The sequence below is a fragment of the Pleurodeles waltl genome, chromosome 8, assembly GCF_031143425.1.
Source record: "Pleurodeles waltl isolate 20211129_DDA chromosome 8, aPleWal1.hap1.20221129, whole genome shotgun sequence".
In the NCBI taxonomy this organism is placed as follows: domain Eukaryota; kingdom Metazoa; phylum Chordata; class Amphibia; order Caudata; family Salamandridae; genus Pleurodeles; species Pleurodeles waltl.
The window spans coordinates 1,052,679,403-1,052,703,227 of NC_090447.1; the positions used below are offsets into that span (position 1 = coordinate 1,052,679,403).

General features: G+C 41.1%; 1 long non-coding RNA gene across 1 annotated transcript in view; it reads left to right on the top strand.

Annotated features, from left to right (window-relative positions):
• The window catches only part of LOC138249184 (uncharacterized), a 229,788-nt gene that overhangs the window by 194,380 nt on the left and 11,583 nt on the right, over nucleotides 1–23,825 (top strand). The window contains exon 2 of the long non-coding RNA XR_011194765.1: nucleotides 10,736–10,890. This is a non-coding gene — a long non-coding RNA (uncharacterized lncRNA). The remainder of the gene's footprint in view (nucleotides 1–10,735; nucleotides 10,891–23,825) is intronic.

Genomic DNA, 23,825 nt, shown 5'->3' on the forward strand with positions numbered 1-23,825 from the left:
GGCCCACCAGGAATCGTTCCAGGCAGAAGGGGTGGTGGGTCAATCACGAGGATCTCTGTCTTGTCCGAGTTGAGCTTGAGGCTGCTGGCCTCCATCCAGGTGGCAACTGCTCTCATCTCACTGTGGAAATTCCTCTTGGCTTGAGCAAAGTCTTCTGACAGGGAGAGACTCAGTTGGGTGTTGTCGGCGAAGGAGACTGTGTTTAGCTTGCGCTGTTTGGTGATCTTAGCGAGCAGGGCCATGTAGATATTGAAAAGAGCCGGCCTGAGTTAGGTTCCTTGGGGCAGTCCACAGCAAGTGTCTTTAGGGTCTGACGTGAATGGTGGTGGTCTCACCCTCTGTGTGTTTCCAGTGACGAAGGACCTGATCCAGGTCAGGGCTTTATCCCTTGGATGCTGGCGTCATGCGTCTGTCGCAGAGGGTGGAGTGGGAGATGGTGTCAAGTGCAGCAGAGAGGTCGAGGAGGATAAGTGTGGCAGTGCCTCTGTGGTCCAGTATGATGTATATGCCATTGGTGGCTGCTAAAAGTACGGCTTTGGTGCTGTGATTGCTTCTGAGTCTGGACTGGGATGAGTCTAGGATATGGTCTGTCTTGAGGAATTCAGTGAGTTGCTGGTTGACAGCTTTCTCCGTTAACTTGGCTGGGAAAGGGGGCACAGAAATGGGTCTGTAGTTCTTCAGCTCCCTAGTGTCGGTGGTGGGTTTCTTGAGTAGAGGACTGATTTTGGCATGTGTCCAGTTTTATGGGAATGTGGCGGTCTCAAAGGATAGGTTGATGGGTCGGCAGAGCTCTGGTGCAATGTGGCACTGGCCAGGTTGAGGGTGTGATGAGGACATGGATCAGAGGGTGCTCCTGAGTGGATGGAGTTCATCAGTCTTTGGGTGTCCTCTAGGGAGATGGGGGTCTAGGAGTTCAGTATCTGATGAGGTGCTAGGTTTGTGGCTGTGAGCAGTGCTGGCGGGCTTTGGTTCCTGAAGCCTTTGTGGATGTCCTGGACCTTATGGTGAAAAAAGGTGGCAAGGTTGTTACAGAGGTCTTGGGAGGGAGGTATGGATGAGGAGTCTGCCCCGGGGTTCGTGATCTCTTCAACGATGGCAAAGAGCTTTTTGCTGTTGTGAGTGCTGGTGTTGAGGCAAGCTTGAATGACAGCTTTTTTTGGTGGCTCTGATGTTCTGGTGGTGTGTGGTGAATGCATTTTTGTAGGCTACGGAGTCTTCTTTAGATTTGCTGATCCTTTATTTACATTCCAGTCATCTGCAGGTTACCTTGGATTCCTGTAGGTCTGGCATAAACCACTTGGGTGTTTTGCTCTGACAATTCCTTACTGATTTCCTTAGGGAGTCTACATTGTCGTTGCAGTTTGAGAGCCAGCAGTGAGAGATGGGATTTAGATTTCAGAGGATGGGATGCCCGTCACCGTTGTGACGGAGTAACCCATCAGCTGAATTCTAAATCTGGCCCATAGCAGTGACTTCTACACCTAAAATGTTATCATTGGCCTATACTGAAGTGGCAGACCTAGTAGGATTCAGTGAATACTGGCACATGCATAAATCTGTGCAAACCTTAGAGAAATCTATGTGGAACTACTTGTTCCCTGGCCTTGTTGTAGTTTAGTACTTTTTGCATTTTGATCTGGCTGAACAGAGATGATCTGTGGTTTTGATATCCTTTGATTTAGCAGTCTTCTAATGCTAGATAGATAGATGAGTCTCTGTTTGTCCAACCCAGCCAACCAGCCGCCATATTGTGAGTTGCCCATTGTTTGACCGGTTATTTTTGTTGAAAATGGTCTTGACAATATTGTGAGATAACCTTACTGACAATGCACGCTCAGTAGTCAACCATTTCATGGTAGCATATTGACATGCATTTTGCATTTGTTTTTGCAAAAAATCTGAAGAGGTAGTTTTGGAAATGCAAAAATAATTGCCTCAGATGTCCAAAGAGTTTTGTACCTATGCATTGGGATTCACACCACCTTTTTGTCACAGTCTGCCAAGCCTAACATGTTGGTAAGGGCCATGAGAAATGGGTGTTCTGCCTAAGTAATTCAGCCCTTCCGATGTACAGAAACATGTAGTCTGGTGCAGATGGGCTTCGGGCCAACAATTTATGAAGGCACAGCCAGCATAGACTCTGTTGTCAAACATTTGGCAATTCTCCCCTAACATAATTTTGGTGAAGCAACTAGTTTGAAAGGGTTGGTGAATGCCAATTTCAGGAGCTTCTTTGTTTGCTTAAGGTTGTAAATGATCCTGTAGGAGAAAGTTTACATTAAAAAATATTGTCTCACATTTAATATTTCCCACTGGTGCATACATGTTTTGATGGCTGATGGACAGATGGCTGTATTTTCATTTTTCAGGAGATAGCAAGAACTGACCAACAATTGTTGTCACATTCAGTTGAATGCCACTCTTCTATCAAGAACTGGATCCTGTGAAGCTCTAACAATGTTTGTTCTTGATTTCAAGGGGAAGGGTGACTCCTCCCAGTACTCACATTGTCACTCTGCAGTAAATATCTGCTGGAAAAAGCCACAAATGCCAGACAAATGCTCCTTAGAAATCTTGAAAGTTCTTAACTGAAGATCATGAAGCTAATGATTTAAAGAAGGGTTTGAAATTCTAGGTACAAAAGGGACACTGAGACAGACTTGAAAATAAGCCTAGCATAAATCTTCCTGAACTAAAAGTGCAGACAGGAATTTATGTACAATGCATAGCAAAAATCACAAACAAAAATGTTTGCATTGCTTTCCTAAAAAGCAAAGGACATCACTCAGAATTGCTAAGTTCCATCTTGGACTGAGACCTTCAGGTAACCATCACTGAAAACGCCACCTCCTCAGAAAGGATTATATTTAACGCTACCATGCATGCATCTTCAGAGATATGATATCTTGCAGGGGAAAGAAGGGTAACCCCACATTTGACATTCTTCTTTCTCTGTGAGCGTCCATGCTACAAACACTACTCTTTAAAACTGATGCTTGATACAAGCCACATAGTACTCATACTGGCTACCACAGCCAAGTAATAGTTTCACGATTGGAGCAATAAAGGGAATGATTTCTTGCAATATGTTAAATATATCAACATGGTTTAAATTTTGAGAAAATGTAGTGAGCTTGCCAGGCCAACTGAGGGAGAATCAGGTTGACTTAAGATCTCCCTTTACTTGAATACGTTTTTCTTTTTATTGGTTTGCGTAGAACCACTTTTCTGGATTTTAAGGATCTGCTTGGTTGTCTGCACACTTCTCAATCTCCCCTCTGTTTTTTTCCTGTTAGCATGGGAGGAATGTGATCTGTTTAACAGGTCATTTGACTCTCTTGGTTGTGTGTCTTACTGCCTTTTCTGGATTTCGACCAAGGTAAACTTTTGCACTATATATGCTTCCAATTGCAAAAGTGCAAATGATACCTTCGAGGGATAAACATTAGTTTTTAAAAAGGCATCACTAACGGCTCCTACTCTGTCAATGACTGAATTAGTGTCCTACAATTCTATTTCAAGGGTTATTATATCTTCCCAAATATGTTTGCAAGAATAGATTTGTATCCACTTGTGAGAGATGATTGTCATGTCTCCTTATAAAGCACTTAGTAATATTTCTTAGTTTTGATATATTGTGGATATAAGATATGTAACTTTCAGGTCAAAGTGTTTTATAAATTGAACATCAACTGACAGAACCATTCTTGTTATATTTAGGAAATGTGTTTCATATTCAAAATTTGCATTCTGTTTTCTTCAAGTTTTACTCTTGATTTGTGAATGTTTGTTTTGCAATGAATTTTCATCAAGTGTGCTTGGTTTTGAAATGCATCAGAAGACTGGTTATCAAGATCAACTCATCCCAGACAGCTTCAATTGTAGTAGTGAAATGTCTTAGTCACTGTTCCCTGTGCATCTGTTTCTACCAAATCAACAGAATATATTGATGTCAATGCATTGAAATTCAGGCTTGTGAGTTAAGTCTACATTTCGGCAGTGAAGATGGTGTTTCTGTTGTCAAAGGCTAAGAGGTCCACTACTGTCCTGGATCTTGAGCAGACTGTCAAATACAATTCTTCTAAAAAGCACTATAGCTATCTGTGCTGCTGAATGGGACTTGCACTAGTGCTGACTTTACTGCTTACACAATGTCGCTCACAAAGGGATGAAAAATCTCAGCTGGAGCTGGATTGCAGATGTTGGCTGCACGCTGTGTCCTGCACCTGCAGCATTGAGTGTGGGGGTTAGTTATCAGACTGGAAACCAACAAACCTTGGCAGTGGCAAAGGTGCAGGATTCCTTTGAGAACTTTCTGGGGTCCGAGGGAGCAGTGTATCATCCTGAAACTTGGAACAATTCTGAACTACAACTCCCAAAGACACTCGACAACCTGGTTTTTGATGATCCCATGGCGGGCCCATCAGTGTCCCTCTAGTTGGGAATGATGAGTTTCAGTCAAGGACACATTTTCGTCACACAATTCCCAGTCTGTTGCTTCAGGGACAGAGTTTACCTCTTTTGCTTTGTAGCAGTGGGCAAAGTCCAGTTGTCAGTGATGCAATGCTTCTCTTGGTCATTCTTTGAAGTTGGTCATTCAGATCTGAGGTTCTGGTTATAGGGGTGTCCCTTAAGTCCTGGATTCAGGGGATTTAGGGGTGTGGAGACTAGTGGCCAATGGGCAGCTAGCTCCTACACCTAATCTTCCCTGAGGTGACCACATCTGGTGAGATAGTTCACCCTTAGCTACCCAGCATGCTGGTGGTGTGAACAGTCCTGCATACCTAATTTCCCATCTGTTCATGGCAAATGTGTGCCTGGGGGCAGGGTGAGGGCTGATTCCTCACTGGAGGAAAGCGCTGATGGCTATCTCAGCCTTCGAAGCTCACTGTCCTGATTGCTCTATTCACTAGCCCAGCTGGGGGGGGCGGAGGTTGTGACCTCCTTCTTGCCTCAGCCTTTTGTGTCCGACTTCTGGGTGTGATCAGGCTGTCTGGCAGGAGGTTGGAAACTTGTCTTGGTGGCTGCAAGCATGGAAAAAAGCATGGGCTGCTAGGCCAGAGCAGAAAGAAGGATGGCAAACAGGTGGGCAACCTCTAGTGTGCCACCTGGGTGCATGCCAGCTGTTCCTTGACACAAGACTTGTGTTGGGAGAGAGAAAGCAAATTGACACTAAACTTGACATATCTAGGCCATACCATAATTGAGATATCAGCTCTGGTCAACCTGGGCTTAAGACCCATGTTGTCCTATGGACCTGCCTGCACTTATAGTGTACATTAATGGAAAGTATGCTACAGAGACATAGAAGCTCATGCTTATATGTCTGCACCTTAAGTCTAATGCAACCTCTCCTCTGCATTGAAGAGGCCTACCTTAGGGGTTTCTGAAACACATGTAAGGCAGTGCATGGGACTGTGCCACTCTTGGTGGGGGCACGGTCAAACTTGAGCAGTTTGCACTACCTGAAAGTCTGCAATGACATGCCTGCCCTCAGTACTTTTAGGAGGGCCACCCACGGTGGCTCAAACATCTGCTGCAGCCCTGGGAACCCCTTACCTCCTATGCCATGGGTACCCTAAGTACCATGTACTTGGGCCTTAGAAGGGAGTAAAGTCTTCCTAGTCTGGTAATCATAAAGTCAACATAATTTAGAGAGAGAGCACAGGCAATGGGGCCAGGTTAGCAGGCTTCCAGTGCACTAACAGGGTCATACACATCAGCATTGTGGGCAAAATGTGGGGTTGACCATACATAAAGGAGCACTTTCCTACAACATATGAATTTAATTAACGCCTCATTGTCATAATGTAACCAAACTAATTAACAATCTCTAAGTTGGTTGGGGATCAAAAAACATCTTCAGAAAACCTGCATAGTCCAATGACATTCACTTATTTGCAAAACTATGCATCTGAAATTCTGGGGGAAAAAGTTGAAATAAAGTATCAATGCCTCTACGGAGCAGCAAATAACAGATTGAAATATTTACTTTAACATTTTGCATTATATAAGGTCCATTGGGAATGTTATATGCAAGTTACTATTTTTTCCAGTCTTACTAATGTTCTGTTTGCTTATTTATGTTTTCTGAGAAGCATACACATTTCCTACAATGGAATGCTTATAATCCAGATATATGCTGCCTTTGTATGATATTGTTTTACATTTCTGATCCCCATTTGTGCAATCCTTACAATACATCTTAAAAGACAGTCAGCAAGTCCTATGGGTAGGCACATTTCTATCACAAATTATCATGCTCATACTCTCCCCACACATTGTTAGAATAAGGATATCTTCTCACATATTTTTATCACCAATAAGATGGCTATAAAATAATTCCCTATCTTGTGCAATGTGAAACAAGGCAGATCAATCCAGGGGGTAACATTACCAAAAGGATTTGCGATCTTCCTAGGACACAGCCTAGTATGATTTGTAGGGCTGTGGAAATTGGGAATGCCTTCACCCTTGGTTAGGTATGCCTTTTCAGTATCTCATTTCTAATTACGACAGCTCGATATCCACTGATATGTGGACTAGGTTTTGTTGTGATTATATAAAAGTAATATAATTTTCTATTGTGTTTATTCTGTGCATCATCTTTATGTTATAATGCCAGAATTATAGGGATTTTACACCATTTTGCTGCGTATAACTATACTAGGTTGGAGTATGATAAATCCCTATGTTATACATGCCTGCATGTCGTGTGCACTGAGTCCTTTGTAAATATACATCCCACTTTGGACATCACTCTAATATAGCATAAAGTAGGGGTCTTGGAGCACGTGTCAATTTTCTCCTCTGCACATGGCAAGTGGATATATCATTTCAATATGGGGGCCAGGAGAAATCTAACGATAAAGACAAAAAAACTGCAGCATGCATCAAGGCTCTGAAAAGATCTTCAGCAGCATGTTTGCCTTCCAATATGTTTTCAAAGACCGGGCTTAATCTAGAATTGATCATTAAATACACATACTTTTATTTGCCTTCGAAAATCATATATTTTTAGTGGCCAACTGGTTTTTCCACTGTGTAGCACTTCCAAGTCTCCAAAATCAAAAGGACATTTTCTGAAAATCAAGTTCTTCTGTCCAGTGATAATCATGTTCATAGTATAGAATAATATATCTGCAAAGTTCAGCCTAAATTGAGACCACTGCTTTTCTAAATAAAACAATGCTTGTTGCAAATAACAACTATGCTCACAAAGTCAGAGTATTACTTATTTGCTTGTTTTAACAAAAGTACCATTGTTTACAGGCATTGTTTATCTATTTCTGAAATATACTTTTTCAGCAAATACACAATACTTGTATGCAGATTTATATAGCTATCTTCTTATTTATTAAGCCTGTATTGTATTTGTATTTTTGAGCATGCAGCTGACAATATACCTTACGAGTATTTCGCATTCCCCACTGTCTTTTGTTTTACTACTGATTAAAAAAAGATAATTAAAAGAAAAGCTGTGTGTGATGTTTTTTGCACTTTCTGTTTCCATAGTTCAATATTTTGTCACATCATTATATACACGCAAACATGCACCATACACATAGAGGGCCACTTAGAGTTTGGTGGCCACACTGCTGTAATAACTTTGTTGAATAATAGTAACTTCCAATGTAAGGGGAAATTATTGTCTTCCATATTTAAGATTCTTCACCAGCAGTTGGCTATCACATAAGTAGAGTTTATTCACTGGTGTATGGACAATCATGAAGTGTGAAACCACAGACATACAGCCTGTCTGCCTTTACCACTCATCCACCTTTTTCAAAATGATGGACACCTGTCCATGAAAACCAGGGGCCTCCCCGCCATAACATGTAGGATGCACACACACACACACACACACATACACACAAACAATATTACATTATATACACAGGGGACCTAAGAGTTTTGTGAATACACTGCTGTAAAGTTGTCATCGCAGAACAGCCACTTTGATGTAACAACAGTGCATTATCTGCCATATTAGAGGAGGCGCTTATAGACTGGGCAAATAATGAAGAAAAAAATTATTCATTAGACAGCTGTGTCTTTGTCTTTGTGGAATGCCTGCTGTAGATCACCTGCATATTGTCAAGTCATGAGCAAAATCCATAGGAACATATACAAATCACTTCAACCCATTCTTTGTACCTAGTGAACTTGTAAAATATCCACTTTCAAAAATCAATGTAGGACACATACTCTTGTGGGTCAGTTCACTGAGTCGGGAAAGTGTAATTTGGACCAGAATTCTGAAAAGGACAATTTGACCTCGCAGTGCAATATAGCACAATAAACATATTAAACAACTGTGTTTGAGAGTTTGTTTACTCATTTTCAAGTCTAGACCACAAGCCTTAGGAAAAGGTTGAGGGTCACATTGACCATTTAAATTGTAGCTCTAGAATGAGAGGGTTATTAAAATAATGCAGACAGAAGGCAATGTTGCCATCAAAGTTAGGAGTGGATACTGTTATGAAAACACAGTATTTATATTGCACAAAAAAGAAGTAGCAGGACCATAGTTTATTGTGAGCCTTTTTTCCTGCTGTGCTGACCATTCTCATGACAACATGTTCATTTCAGCCCCATGCAATACACAGTGTGGCATCTAATAATTCATCATGCATGGCAATTTTGAAAAACAACATTTACTTTGTATGCTGCAGTATGTTACAAAAGAGCAGCATTCCATATTATTGAAGGGACAGACCCTACATAGATAGTTCATGATTGGTGTGACTTTGTTGTCTGTAATAACTTTGCATTCAATATTTGTGTACAAAATTGTTAATTTAGCATAGACTACAAGATCCACAATTGTGTGAAAGTTCATGTTGTCAAGTTTATAATACTTAATACTAATCAACTGGAAAAAAATACCAGCTATAGCAGGGAGTTGAGATGAAAGAACTTGACACCCCAATAATATCAGTTCAACAATTACTCATGGTTTAGTAGCGAACATGAGGCGTGTGAAATTTAAGTTAAGGGCACATTTGTCAAAGATAGTTAAATGTGAGTCAATTCGGTAGCAGACCATCATTGTGGGAATCCTGGAAGAGGCTAACGTAGCCATTGTTCCACTTCCCTTTTTCTGTTGCAGCTTTGCTAATTCTGAAATATGAATGAGTGTCCCACTCTCAAATGTTTCAACTCTACAGTACCAGTTTAGATGAGGCATGAAGCATACATGGCCTTAAGGCCAAGTATTAAATTATACACCAGATTACTTGATGTTACCAAAGATTCAGTGCTTTGATATGTGATAAAAGCCAGAAAATAATTGTTCAATGATATAGAAATTCCTCTACATCAACTTAAGAGAAGCATCACTTTCAATTCCCACAATACATTGGAGTGTGAAATTAAAATTTAGTAATGGAGACCTGTGTCAGCATGAAGACCCCTTGCAACCTCAAAGTGCTAACCTCAGTAGTGCAGTGCTGCACAAAAATGTTCTCAGTTAGTCACACCAGCCTAAAAACAATGCAGTGAAGCGGACTGAAAAAATACATACAATCTAGGTATTGACTCTAACAACAATTTTCAGTATATATATCACACTATGAGAGTGTTTCTCCATGCAAATATCTGAAGCATATAAAAGATATGCCTCAGATTAAAAGTGCCTTACATGAACGTATCAACAACAGTGCTTTCTGAAAACATGTTAGACTTATGACTATGACACCAGAAATGTGGCAAGCTTGGTAATGGCGCCCTGAAATTCATCCCATACTAACTACAGGATATTTGTACACTTCTTGACCAGTGATACACTAAGGCTACAGAACTGGCATCCATTTTCCGATGTGCCACACAATATAGTACTGCATTTCAACACTTAAACATTAAAAGGACCAGTATAATACAATGCAACATACAACCTGACAGAAATAGCATTCCCTAATTACATATTATTCGCTCTCTTACAGGAGCATTGTCTAACAACATAACAAAGTAGCAATTACACCAGTTAATTTCAGAAAAGAAGGCAGCAAATGCTGCAGCCGCATCATTAGGCACTTCTCAACCACATTCATGTTGAGTGCCAGGAAGCCTAAGCACCAACTGGGCAGCAGTAATGTGTATCTTTGACCAATAGCTCACCCTCTAAACTGGCGAGCCTATACAAGTAGACTTGTTTCTGTGCTAGGTGTCACAAAAGGAGTGAGTAATTTACACATGTAATTTACTGTTCCACTTTTGAGTAAATGTACTACTATAGGCCATTAACAAAATGTACATATTAGATTGCTCAAACATGTAGACTTAAAAGTCTCCAACGACTGAAAAAAACTTGGATGGCGGCAAATTTACGAATGTAAGTTACAACTGCCAAAAAGAAACAGTAGAAAGTCGACTACCACAATGGCCACACATCTGTACTGTAATACACCTCCACAAACAATAATGAACTTAGGCACTTAAAACAAAACTCCATGGAAAATAATGTTAAATGAAACTACGTTATGTAAATTAGTTAAAAATATAAATGAATATAACTTAATTTAAAAAAAACTAAAAGTACAAAACATTCTTAAGTAATTATAAAATATTTTAACAATTTTTAAATACACACAATCATGTACTATTTATTTTTACTAAATTATAACTACATTTTTTTAATTAACGCTTTAGATCACTTTCAATATTTATAAATGCATAACAAAAAAGTTTGGACTGTATCTTTTATTTAAACTTTGAAAATATATTTTTATTGGAGGACGAAGCTTCAGGCACTAGTGAAAGAGGACTCCATGAGATATTGCTGTTTAGAAGTCCAGCTGAAAGGGATTTTCTGTTGTGGAGAAGAAAGAAGCGAGAGCTGAAGCAAAGTCGATCCAACTGGAGATACACCTTTATTGTGTCAACTTGCAGGTAGGTCCTGGTCTCTTTCTGGTTCTTAAACAGATTTAGTAAAATATTTTTTAAGTCCCATGTTCTGAAATTTGGTGGAAGGAGGCAACTTTAGCACCATTCCAATGGTCCAAGATCTGGTGGGACACAACTGGAGGACTAGGATCCACTCCAGCAGGGATCGGCAGCAGCAGGCAGGTAGGATATAGGTTCTCTTGAGCTTGCTGAGTCAAGCTGGTGGTCCTGAGTTCAAGGAACACATACAGTCTTCCTTCCTTGGACAGCAGGGCAGCAGGGAAGTCTCAATCCTTTCAGAAGCAAGGCGGCAGAGCAGTGTTTCCTTTAGGCCTTCTACAGGCCCAACCATGATTGATGAGTGGCTCTGGAGGTCCAGTATTTATACATGTTACCAAACTTTGTGTTTGGAGGCTTCCTGCTTTACCTCAACATCTGGTTCTGGCAAGCCTTCCTCTTCCCCGTCAAGACTCCAAACTCTTGGGGTGACAAATGACAGGGAATGTCTTGTGTCGGGGCTCCTTTGTGTGAACAGGAGACAAAGCCCTTTGAATTGTAAGTGGCACTGGGTACAGCCCCTTCCAGTCATCCTGCTCACACCTAAGCCCCCTTTGTTTTACTGTCTGGAAGCAATACACAAAACCCAAAAATAGAGCAATTCAAAGTCTTGTGCCCCAGGACACTGGTGGAAGGCATAAATAATTGGGACAGGGAAATGCCAACTTTTAAAAAGTGGAATTTTCAAAATAGTGATGTATAATACAACTCCACAATTAAAGACTATTTTAAATTGAAATTATTTTGAACATATCTCTATCTGCTCCAAATATAAAGTTAGCATTTATTAAATGTAATAAAGTAATCCAGTGTTAGTCACTGGGTGAGATAGGACATACAATATTGAAAATACAACATTAGGAGTTTTTCGCAGCTCAGACATGTAAAACTTAAAATGTTATGAAATTATTTAAACACAATGCACTCTGCCCTAGAAGCCTTTACGGCCTCCCTTTGGGGTAACATATACATATTAAAAATGAAGGTTTTGGCCAGGCAAAAGGTATATTTTTCCAGGTTGCAATGGAAGTTTAAAAAAGCACACAGACTTCAGTGTCAGGCTGCCTGAGACATATTTTAAAAAGCTACTTCAGTGGGTGGCACAAGTGCTGCAGGCCCACTAGTAGAATATGATGTACAGACCTGAGTACATGTAGTATCATCTTCTAGGGACCTACAATTATTATAAATGTGCCAATTATGTGTAGGACAATGTTAACATGTTTGAAAGAAAGAACACAAGCACTTTATAACTAGCTAGCAGTGGTAAAGAGCACAAAGTCCTAATGTGAACAAAACAGCTTCAGCAACAGACAACAGAAATCCGGGTTCTACATGCACAGAATCATCCTAGTCATGAAACTGGTAGTACCTCTGTTGGTAGAGTCAGCTGACAGCATCACATAAGCTATGAGGGGCATCTCAGGTGAAAAAGGTGTGGTGCTCAATGGCCTCCACAATGAGTCACATACTAGAGGTAGCCTATCCCAATTTGGCAGAGCAGCAGCAGGCCAGAGATCAGCAGCAAAGGGATGCATCGAGAAACGTGATAAAATTCAACAATAAAAATGTTATGTATTTGTGGTTGATGAAACCACTACCTACTCTCCTTATTCTTTAGCACTCCCTGTTGAGAGCCAGATCTCAGAGATAAGACTTCGGTCTGGGGTCACCTTTGCCCTAGGCACCTCTCCCGCTGCTCCTGTGCCATCACATATTTTATAGTGAAAGAATGGTGAACTGCCAATTTTCAATAATTCATTCACACACGTCAGTCTATAAATATGACCCCAAGTCCCTTCAACTTCAAAGTTGGAAGTCCTCATCAAACGTATTATAAGCAATTGGGTAAAGGAGATGTCATTACATGCCTATTAGGAAGGACTTTCTTTGACATACCAGCCAGAAAGAAATTGCAGAAGAATGTATGGGGCCCTTACCTACAATTGTTACAATAAAAGTTCTTTCTTCAGAACTTCCTTGCTAAAAAAATGCTATATCATTGGTAGTCAATTTTCCATTGAATCAGAATTATTTTTGCTTTCAACCGTCTCGATTTAATAATGTAATTTTGCTTTTCTTATCAGAATGTGTGTTAACGCTTCATAATGCTATTACTTATATGCCTATTGTTTTACTTAGTCTTTTGGGTCACAACAGCTTGCTTCTTTGTAAATGTGATGTATAATTTATTTTGTTATTGAAGTGTTTTCTTTGTAAATGTTTGCAATGGCCAAAAACAAACCTTTATTCCTTTTGGAAAATTATGATTTATTGTTTCACATAATCTTGCGAAACAGAACCCACAAACAATTTAACGTTGGAGGGTACAAAGAAATAACTTTTCTGTTAAAGACATAAGAAAAACCTCAATCTTCATATTTAAACTTACTTTATAGGGTTAGACTATGGAATACCGAGTAATCATTGTATGTATCTACAAGGATCTACTTAGGTTTCTGTTGCATTTAATATAGCACACTTTCCATTCGCTGAAATTCTGACCTCTTCTCCCCACATCTTAACGAACTTAGGTTGTCTAAATTTATATAAAAAAATTCCACTATGATCTTATGTGTGGCCTTAGGATAAACTGATGTCCTTTAACACTGCCTATTGAAAAGGGAGGGGTGATTAGCACAGTTCTAGAGCTCTTCATAGGTTTCACACAATTTAGCCCACCATGTGCACTTAAGGTGCCCAACTCGATAATATCTATTGATTTCCATTATCTTATAAAATTGATCTAATGGGAGTGGCTTTGCTAAATAACCAAGCCACTTGTGAGGCAATTAGGACATTCGGACTCCATAAAGGCTGCGCCTTACTGTGATTTATCTCCTCGTCATTATGCTAAAGCATAGTCATCAATAATTATTTTAAATAGCTTAATGAATCTCAAAACCTTAGGTAGTGTTGCATCTTTTCCTGCAGATGAATAGTTTCATACACAAGAATCCTTGTAGTCTCAGAAAATTAAGGGTTTGACAAAGACCTATCTATTGTTAACTTTACCTGCTCCCTACACATGTAGCTCCTTTGCAGCCTTGTTTATATGGGTATACAATTAGGAATACAATTCCCAGCAAGGAATTGAAAAAACTTGGCTTCACTTGGACCTGTGACACATACAATCTCCGACAGTATAGTAATACAAATGTTGAATAATTGTAGTATAATGGCAAAATAAAAAAAGCCTAGCAAAATGATGATAGGCACGCACTAATGGTTTCGCAAAATCTCTTCAAATGGCACCTATCTCCACTTAAAACATCTGACCTTCAACGCACAACACTGACATCTTTTGAAGAAGCAGCTGTAAAGTATCATTAGCGAAAGTATTGTCATGATCCTGATAAGAACATCACATTTGATTTTCTAAGCTTAGAGTGTTAGTGTAATTGCAATTTCAGGGTAACGTTTTAGTAGCCTGGAACGAAATGGTTGAATATAAATAACCTACATAATTGTAGGTTACTCTGACATTATCTGGCTTAAAGAGATTCGTTAAAAGAATTACTCGTTGTATTGCATCAAGGAAAACAATTTTGAGGAGAATTGATGAAGTCATTAGATCTTCAAAAATAACAAATTACCATAGTAAAGTTTGTGGACTGCAAATTAACCTTTGCCTCAGCACTCCTGTAGCAATTCATATATCATTGTATCATTCGCAAAATGTAGCAATTTTAGGACATCACAGGTCATCGTATACCCATTTGTTTGCTAAACACCCAGGCTGGTATGCCTTAGTTGAAAAATGGCTACTATTTTCTTCCTGTGAAACAAGCAAAGCACAAAGTGCTGAATTGTTGCCTCAAATATCCAGTATGCTAGGCAGCATATACATCTTGCTGTCAGGGAAACAAATGAGCCCTAAAATTGGCTGCAAAGCTTTAAGAACTGGAATTTATACGTCTAGTTATCAAAGAGAAAGTGCAGAACACCTGCCAATACGAGACATAATTGTGACAAACCGTTACATTTTGCCTTTAACTTCTGAGCTTTTACACTACAACTTTATTATGACAAGAAAGAAAAACATTTTGAAAATGTATTTTCTTTGTTTTGTTTTGCCACACACGTCGGCGTGAATCATCTGAGTAGTGTATCTCGCATCAGTGGTTGGGTAAAAGACCAAGCGGTACCAGAGCGCAAAGACTTTACTGAGTAAAAACACAGATATCAAATGCGATCAACTTGTATTTTGCAGGAGTCGCTTTAAACGTGGTTAAAACAATCATTGACTGCCTGCGAGGTGAAAAAACAAATGCTGGAACGTGTTTTCGCACACAGAGTGCATTTTTATCAAGGGATGCTGTAGGATATATTTCATTCTTTTACTTTTTGCAAAAGAAATTAACTTCAAAGCCATTTACGGTTTAATGTTAAAAGAACTAGATAGTTGATACTGGCAGGGTTATGTTTTTAAAGGAGCACTGCCAATGCAGGGGTGCATAGGCAAAGTGTAATGGCCTGACTGAACAAGGATCGCAGTTTAATACATGCAGAAAATGTAGATTCGGCTCAAGTACAGAAAAATTGCATTCTAATTCACTTATTTACTCAATATAGCACTTTCCAACTAACCTAAAAGTTAAATCTGAATTGAAAGAGAAAATGACCGATAGCATACGCCATTCATTGTTATTGAAAACTTACGGTTCAAAGAAATCAGAAATTAAAAACATGGATGTTCCAATATGCAAATCAAAAAAAGTCAACAAAGGCAAGTTACTTTTCTCAACTAAGTGCAACACACAAATTTGTGTGAGAGAGTGTGCAGGAAAGCGCCATATCTACAGAGATTTGGCACTATCCCACTCTCCCCTTTAGAGCGCACCACACACACACCTTTGCACCATAGTGAAAAAATGTCTGCATGAGTTTAGTATAGGTTGTGTATTGGAAGGGTATCCTTCCAGTACAATATAGTATGCCTAGACACACTTTAAAACTCTCCTCACATTGGATGTGTGTTGTACAGTGCAGCAAACATGCAATATGGGAAAAGGTAGGAGAAATGAAAGCATTTCTCTAATTTAACGCCTGCTTGCAATTGCAGGTAACTTTTCATGCAAAACGCCTTCTACTATAATGTTAGTAGGTAAGGTTTTGTGTCAAAAACAAGGGTGGTTGGACAGGAATGCCCAAATTCCATACATGCAACACACCCTTGACACAGAGTAATGCAAACCAGTGTGTTGTGCTAGTTTTCATTATTTTCAGGCAACTGTTCAGTGCAAAGCAGATTTGGATTGCACAGTAAACCTAACCGCACAGGTTTTCGTCACTTTTATAATGCAAAGCCTGTGCAAAAGCTATAATCTGTCCTTCAGATTTTACACGGCCAGTATTCAAATCCTCTCTGCCCATGTCTCGGAATAGTCAGTAATACGTCTTTATGAAGTCACTTAGATCATGACAAGATGCCCACTGACTTGCCAGTGGTACGACTCTCCTGGCATTTACCCCCCCCAGTTACAGACCACTTCCCATAATTAGAATTATCCGTCTGTGTGGCTGTGCTGTCCTATTCACAAAAACTGAACATATCTGCCTCGAAAATAAGTTTTTATCTTTTAGCTCCTGCTTAATGTCTCTGTTTGCTCGGTGCTTTAAATAGATGATCATCGTGAGAAATACCCTGTCCTCAAAATTATCTACCCAATGTTTTGCCTTTGATCCCTTTAAACTTTTGACAAAACGTTGGTGATTATGGCCACCTGTATTATTGCGACCCATGTATGTGCTTTTTACTGAGATTACTTTCTCCGTAACAGAAGCCCTTGCAAACATACGTCTGACAGGAGGCAAGTCACAAGGGTAATACCTTAGGCACTGAAACAGGGAAGGTATTCATAAGCAATGATCATCAGAAGGTTCATGAGTGTTAAGGGTTACACATGCGAGGTTCTGTATACTAGTATGAGTGGAGAGGTATAGCACTACTTTCCCAGATATACAATACAATGGAATGTACAGATATGTAGCCCATACCTGATCCTCGGATACCAGTCCCCACTGTCATGTTTATAACCTGTATATTCTTGAAAGGATGTCCACATTGCCACATATTGTTTACAACATAGTAAGTAAAAAATAATACGATTCTGTCAGTCCATATTCATACAACTACCCCGATCCAATATAATTTTACAGCTTTCTTTATTCAAAACGTTTACAGTTTATACAACACATCTTTTCTTAAAGGCCTTGTTTACATTTCAAAAGCAAACACGTGTTTTAAAGAAAACCTTTTCGTCAAGGCTCTGAATAAAGTGTTTAGCAAAATATTGACTTGGAAATATTGTTTTTCTCTAAAAATAATATTGCCTTTGTAGCATCATTAGATTAAAATATAGCTGGTCAGAATATCACAGGTATGATTAACATTTATATTATATTGATATCATAAGCATTATATTTATATAATATTGATGTATGTAATATGATTTTTTTAAATAAAATAAATACAGCGTTTTGGACGTACACAACACAATATTAAAAGTATTAAATATTCTTTCTTAAAGTTTATTTATAAATTATGAAATTATGTATCATTTTTTAACCAATGTCAGTTGCCACTGTATAGTTATAGTTTGGATTGGTTTTCCATAAACAAGGTTTACCAACAATGTTGTCGTCATTTGAAGAATCGTCACAAAAATTTCCCAAAAATGTAAATTCACCTTATTTTAGCTTAGTTTTGGGGTGATCCATCGAATTCGGGCAGGGTGAGAAAAAGTGGCAACCTGAAACAAAAAATTGCATGCATTTTCCATTGACTTCTTTTGACCAGACTACAGCAAAAATTGCTGAGTGGAATGACACCAAATTTGGCAGGAAGCTAGACTTCGATGCACAGGTTGCGCTTTTTGTGATTTGGTGTGAATCCATTCAGTAGTTTTTGTAGGTTTAAAAATATTTGTATATCTAGTCAGTTGGATCTGGGGAAGCTTTCGATTCCATGGGTGTTGCTTGGGTTGTTCCCACGCAACACCCATGGAACCCAAAGGAATCTGATGCATTCCCAGATTTACATGTATGGGAATGTGTCAGATTCCTACACTGCCTTAGGGGTGGTGTAAAAGTGACACAATGGGGAAAAATATCTTTATTTCTCCCTGTTTTTTACTTTTTTATTTGTGCTGCATTCTGCAGGAAAACAATTCTTGTGGTTGTTTCTGTGCAGGACAGTGTCCATGGTGCAACGGTGTCTCTGCATTGGCGCCAGACAGCAATTTGTGCACCAACGCAGGGGGAGAGGACAGAAATGTGCCATATCTTGTAGATACAGTGCATTTTTGCCCATTCCCAGTGGTGCAAGGTGGCACAGCTAGGGACTTGCTATGCCACCCTGCACCAGAAGCCTTTCAAATGAGGCCCAGAGAGTGCTGATTAGCCAAGGGAGCTTTTTTCCCTTGGGCCATCTTGCTCTTACAGGACTCAAACGTCTGAGGGAGTGGGCACTTGATTTGACTGCCAGCAACATTATAAAATATTGCTGGCATCCATTACAGGACTTGGGGACTTAGTCCCATGCCCAGAAGTTGCAAAAATAAATCATATAAGGGGCAGGGTAGGGATACCCTGTCCCCCTAAAATGATAGTTTTTGCAATGATCCTGCAGGACTCCCCATGATTGCAAAAAAACAAACAGCAACCAAAATAGTGGCCTGGGACTGCATTGTTTATTAACTGAGGGGGGCATGAGCCCCTCCTCCCAATTAGTTTTCTGTCCCTGGAGTCCAAAATTAATTTTATGGGGAGGAGGGCACATGGCCTCCTACCCTGAGCTGTATGTGGCCTCAGGGACCTCATTCCCCAGGGTACAAAGTATTTTTAAGGGGGACCACATGCCACCAATTCTTAAGCCTTCACAAGGTGCTGAGACGCCCATCTGCTTGGGCTGTGACATTTTTAAAGAGACCCCCCTTCCCTTTTTCATCAGATTTGGGCAAGGGTATGGTCTTCGGGGTCCAAAAACGCTTGGTGGGGAGTATGCCCCCTCCACCTTTTAACTGGCTTTGGTCCGGGATGTGGTCCGGGGGGCTAATAAAGCTAAGGGAGGAAGGTCGCGTGTCCTGCTTTACATTTTAATGCAGTTGGCCTCAGGGGATGGAATTCCTGGGGTCAACTATGGTTCAGTAAGGGAGCTGCACACCCCTTCCCCTTAATATATATATATATATATATATATATATATATATATATATATATATATAGGAATGGGGTGCCAATACCATGGAATGTTCGAAGAATATGATGCATATTATTATTAAATATGCGAAGAAGGACATTGAGGAGATTGTAAAAAGTATACAGGAAATAGAAGAAAAAATAATAGCGTTGAATAAGGAAGAGGAAAGGAAAAAATGAGAATCATGATGGAAAATAATCTGGAGAAATATGAAAGCATAATAGAGGAACGTAAACAGCGAAAGTTTAGGAGGGGTGAAATTGATTATGAAACTGGCAGAATTCTAACATTTGCTAAGAGGTTTGATGTATTGAAACAACAAACGAATATGGGAACTGAGAAAACCACTGTTTCCCCAGAGACATCGCTAAGTGAATCGGATGTGGAATTGAGTGAAGGAGAAGGCACTTCTATGAATGTGAAGAAAGTAACTTTTTTAGACGAAATGAAACTGATCTACATGGACCAGAGAACACCAAAAGGCAGAGGCAGAAGCCAAACATGAGGAAGAGGGAAGAAATTTGGAACAGAACGAGGAAACATCGGAAAACAAGGAGGGGACCTAGAAAAAATAAGAGGATACCCACTGAGAAGCACAAAAAAGAATTGAGCAGTCCAAATAAATTGGAACAGGATGTAAACTTAATAGTTAATCTCTCCAATCATTAATTGACACAAGATGAGAGAACCCTATTAAATAGGGGATTCATGTTCTGTCCCGAAAAACATCATGACTATATAGAAACTAGAGTGGATTTATATAAATATGTACGCAAACTAAAATTGGCGAAATTCTTTTCAAAGAGTGCACCTAAAAAAGTGACCAATAATGATGGGGGTGTGACTAGCCCCATTCTGACCATTCAACTAAAATCTGATATTAAAACTGCATTTGATTTGATGCACAATCTTGAAGACGATCAGCTCACAGAGACACAGATATTGGAGGAGCTGCGGATTGAAACATCTAAACACTGTCGTACAGACTTTAAGCCCAGATCTAAATCCTGTCCAGCTTTATCACCAGGTAATAGAATGGATATATTCCATGATTTGGTAATCGAGGATCTTGATAAGATGGTTAAGATCAAGAATAAGAAAAGTGAAAATATCACTATACGAGAACAGCAGGCACTGAAGGCACTTATGGAGAATAACAACTTGGAAATCAAACCAGCAGACAAAGGTGGGAACATAGTGATTATGGAAAAGCAGCAATAAATGCAGGAGGCATACCGTCAATTAAATGATAAAAATCACTATCTGAAACTGCAAAGAAATCCCATAAATGATTTGATCTTTGAGTTGAATAGATATCTGGACTCGTGGTATGAGGCTGGTTTGTTAAATGATGCTGAAAAAACATTCCTTAGAAATGAAAATCCGACACTTCCTACATGTTGGAAAATGGGTTATTGGTAGGGCAGGTAGGTACCTACACCTAGCAACAAGCCACAAACCTCCACAAAAGTACAGTTAGGTCTCAGTAAATTAATCCCAGCTCTACCCTTGGTAGCTTGGCATCGAGCGTCAAGGCTTAACTTAGGAGACAAAGGCCCTCATTCTGACCCTGGCGGTCTTTGACCGCCAGGGCGGAGGACCGCGGGAGCACCGCCGAAAAGCCGGCGGTGCTTCAATGGGGATTCCGACCGCGGCGGTAAAGCCGCGGTCGGACCGGCACCACTGGCGGGGTCCCGCCAGTGTACCGCGGCCCCATTGAATCCTCCGCGGCGGCGCAGCTTGCTGCACCGCCGCGGGGATTCTGACCCCCCCTACCGCCATCCAGATCCCGGCGGTCGGACCGCCGAGATCCGGATGGCGGTAGGGGGGGTCGCGGGGCCCCTGGGGGCCCCTGCAGTGCCCATGCCACTGGCATGGGCATTGCAGGGGCCCCCGTAAGAGGGCCCCTACATGTATTTCACTGTCTGCTGCGCAGACAGTGAAATACGCGACGGGTGCAACTGCACCCGTCGCACAGCTTCCACTCCGCCGGCTCGATTCCGAGCCGGCTTCATCGTGGAAGCGTCTTTCCCGCTGGGCTGGCTGGCGGTCTGAACGAGACCGCCCGCCAGCCCAGCGGGAAAGTCAGAATTACCGCCGCGGTCTTTCGACCGCGGAACGGTAACCTGACGGCGGGACTTTGGCGGGCGGCCTCCGCCGCCCGCCAAGGTCAGAATGAGGGCCAAAGTGTAAAGCATTCAAATATCACACAACAGTAATTAAATAAAACACAGGAAACAGTTTAAAAATCCAAAACCAATTTATAAAAATAGCTTATATTTTTATCTTTAAAATGACACAAAAACGATTAAAATCGGTTCAGGGGAACCGGAGATATGAATTTTTAAAGTATTATTATTTTCTAGCGCATAGAAACAAAAAGCGCCAATCGGGTCATCTGGTTGCACCAGGACCGGGACAAAGTCAAACTTTCAGGCCGACCGCGATGGAGCCCTGCTCGGCTACAGGTCGCGGGAAGCCTCGGTTAAAAAGTTACCTTCTGACTTAGTCTTTATTTTGAAGTTTTTCTTCACCGGGACGAACCTGCCAGTTGGATCCGACCTCCTGGAGCCCTTGTCCGGATACGCGAAGTCGGTTTCCTCGGTGGTGATTTCTACCTTCGGACTTAGACGTTTTTTCGAGATGAAAATCCTTCGACCGGGGTAAACCTGGATCTTGATCCGACGTCCGTGGAGCCCTTCTCGGATACGATGGCTGGAAGGTCCCGGTCAACTTTTTACGTTCGGACTTAGTCTTTTTTTCGGATGTTTTTCTTTACCGGGACGAACCACGAAGTCAGGCCGGGTCGCGGTTGAGGCAAGCCGGCTAGAATTTCCGCGTCGGGTCGGTCACTTTATGGAGCTTTTTTCCAAAATTTCTCCAATCTTTTCCAAACTTCTGGGGCATCACCCAGATGTTCTTTTAAGGTTCTTTTGGGGTCCACAGCTCACCCCAAGGGTCCAGAAGTTCTGTGATGGTCCTTGGGAAGTGCGGACTTCAACTCCCAGAGTGCACCTGGCGCAAACTCCTTTTTGGCCACTGGGCAGTGGTCAGCTGGTCACTTTTTCAGGAGTTGGTGCAGGGGACTCTGGTTAGCAATTTTTCACCTGTAGCAAACAGGGAGTCCCTCCTTGAACCAGTGGAAGCCAGGCAAAGTCCTTCTTGTGGTGAAGCCCAAGTGTGCAGCTGGTGCAGTCTTTCTGAGTGCAGGGTCCAGGTGCAGGCCAGGGGTCCAGCAGGGCAGTCCTTCTTCTTCTTGTAGTTCTTTCTTCTTGAAATTTGGTGGGGATCTGAGGCGTGGGTGCAGGTCTGCCAGTTTTATCCTTGCTCCTGGGTGAAAAGCAGGGGGGCCCTGGTTCTCCAATCAGGGACAGGGTCGTCCCCCTGTGATGACCACTTCCTGGGAAGTGTGGCAAAAATCCATCCCAGAAGGCAACAGTCTCTAAAAATCCAAAATGGATGAATCTGATTTTTGGAGGAGAGATCTGGCTGAACCCACCCACTGGTGTGGCTAAAAATCATAAACACACCCCTCTCCTGCCCTCTCCTAATCTAATCAAGGGGGCACCTAGCTGTCTGGGGTTGCAAGATGTGGGGGTGTTGCTGGGTGCTCCAGATGTCCTTCTCTGCCTTTGAAGACCAGTTTGGCAGCCCTCCCCCTTCCTGCTTCCCCATCTGCTGAGGGGAGATTCTCTCCCCCAAGCACATTCCTTTGTGTAAAGCCAGGCCACTTCACACCTCATTAAAGTGGCCTGGCAGAAGCTGCTGCAGGCTGGCCAATCAGAGCACAGCAGCAAAAACAATGCAGAGCTGAAATTGGCAACTTTTTAGGTAAAGTCTAAACTTTTTACCTGCACTAGTTATATTAAATCCAACAACTGGAAGTTGTGGGATTTATTATAACAATCAATTTGATACCAAATTCTTGGTATGTAACATTTAAGGAGACTTTAAAATTTAAAATAAAGTCTGCCCATTCTAGCCTATGAAGGCCATTTACTTCAATGAGGGAAAAACGAATTTGGCTGTTTTTACCTCACCAGGGCTTATAAATCTATTTTTATAAAGTCCCTGCTTATAGTTACATGGCACCCAGCCCTAGGGGCACATAGGGCACACCTTAGGGGTGACTTATATGTAAAAATAAGGTAGTTTAAAACTTTGGAAGTACCTTAAATTCCAAAGTCGAATTTGCATATAACTTTAATTTAAAAGCAGCCAGCAAGGCAGGCTTGCTTTTAAAATGACACTGGGCACCTCAGCAATGCACCTAGGTGTGCACCACCTATGCTGTGGTCCCTAAACCTACATGCCCTACCATATACTAGGGACTTATAGGTAGGTTAACTTAGCCAATTATAATTAGCCTAATTTGCATATCCATTTTACACAGAGCACTGGCCCTGGGACTGGTAAGCAGTACCCAGGGCACAGCCAAGAGTCAGTAACCACCAGTACCTATCCAGAAAGAGTGGGGGTGATCAGGCAAAAAAAAGGACTTTCCTACACTGCCCCCCCCCAGATGAAAGGTGATGGGTACTAACCTACACCCTGGTAGTCCTCATCAGCTAAGTGGAAAAACCTGGAAAGGCCATCTGCATTGGCATGAGCAGTCCCAGGTCTGTGCTCCACTGTGAAGTCCATCCCCTGTAGGGAAATGGACCACCTTAACAGTTTTGGG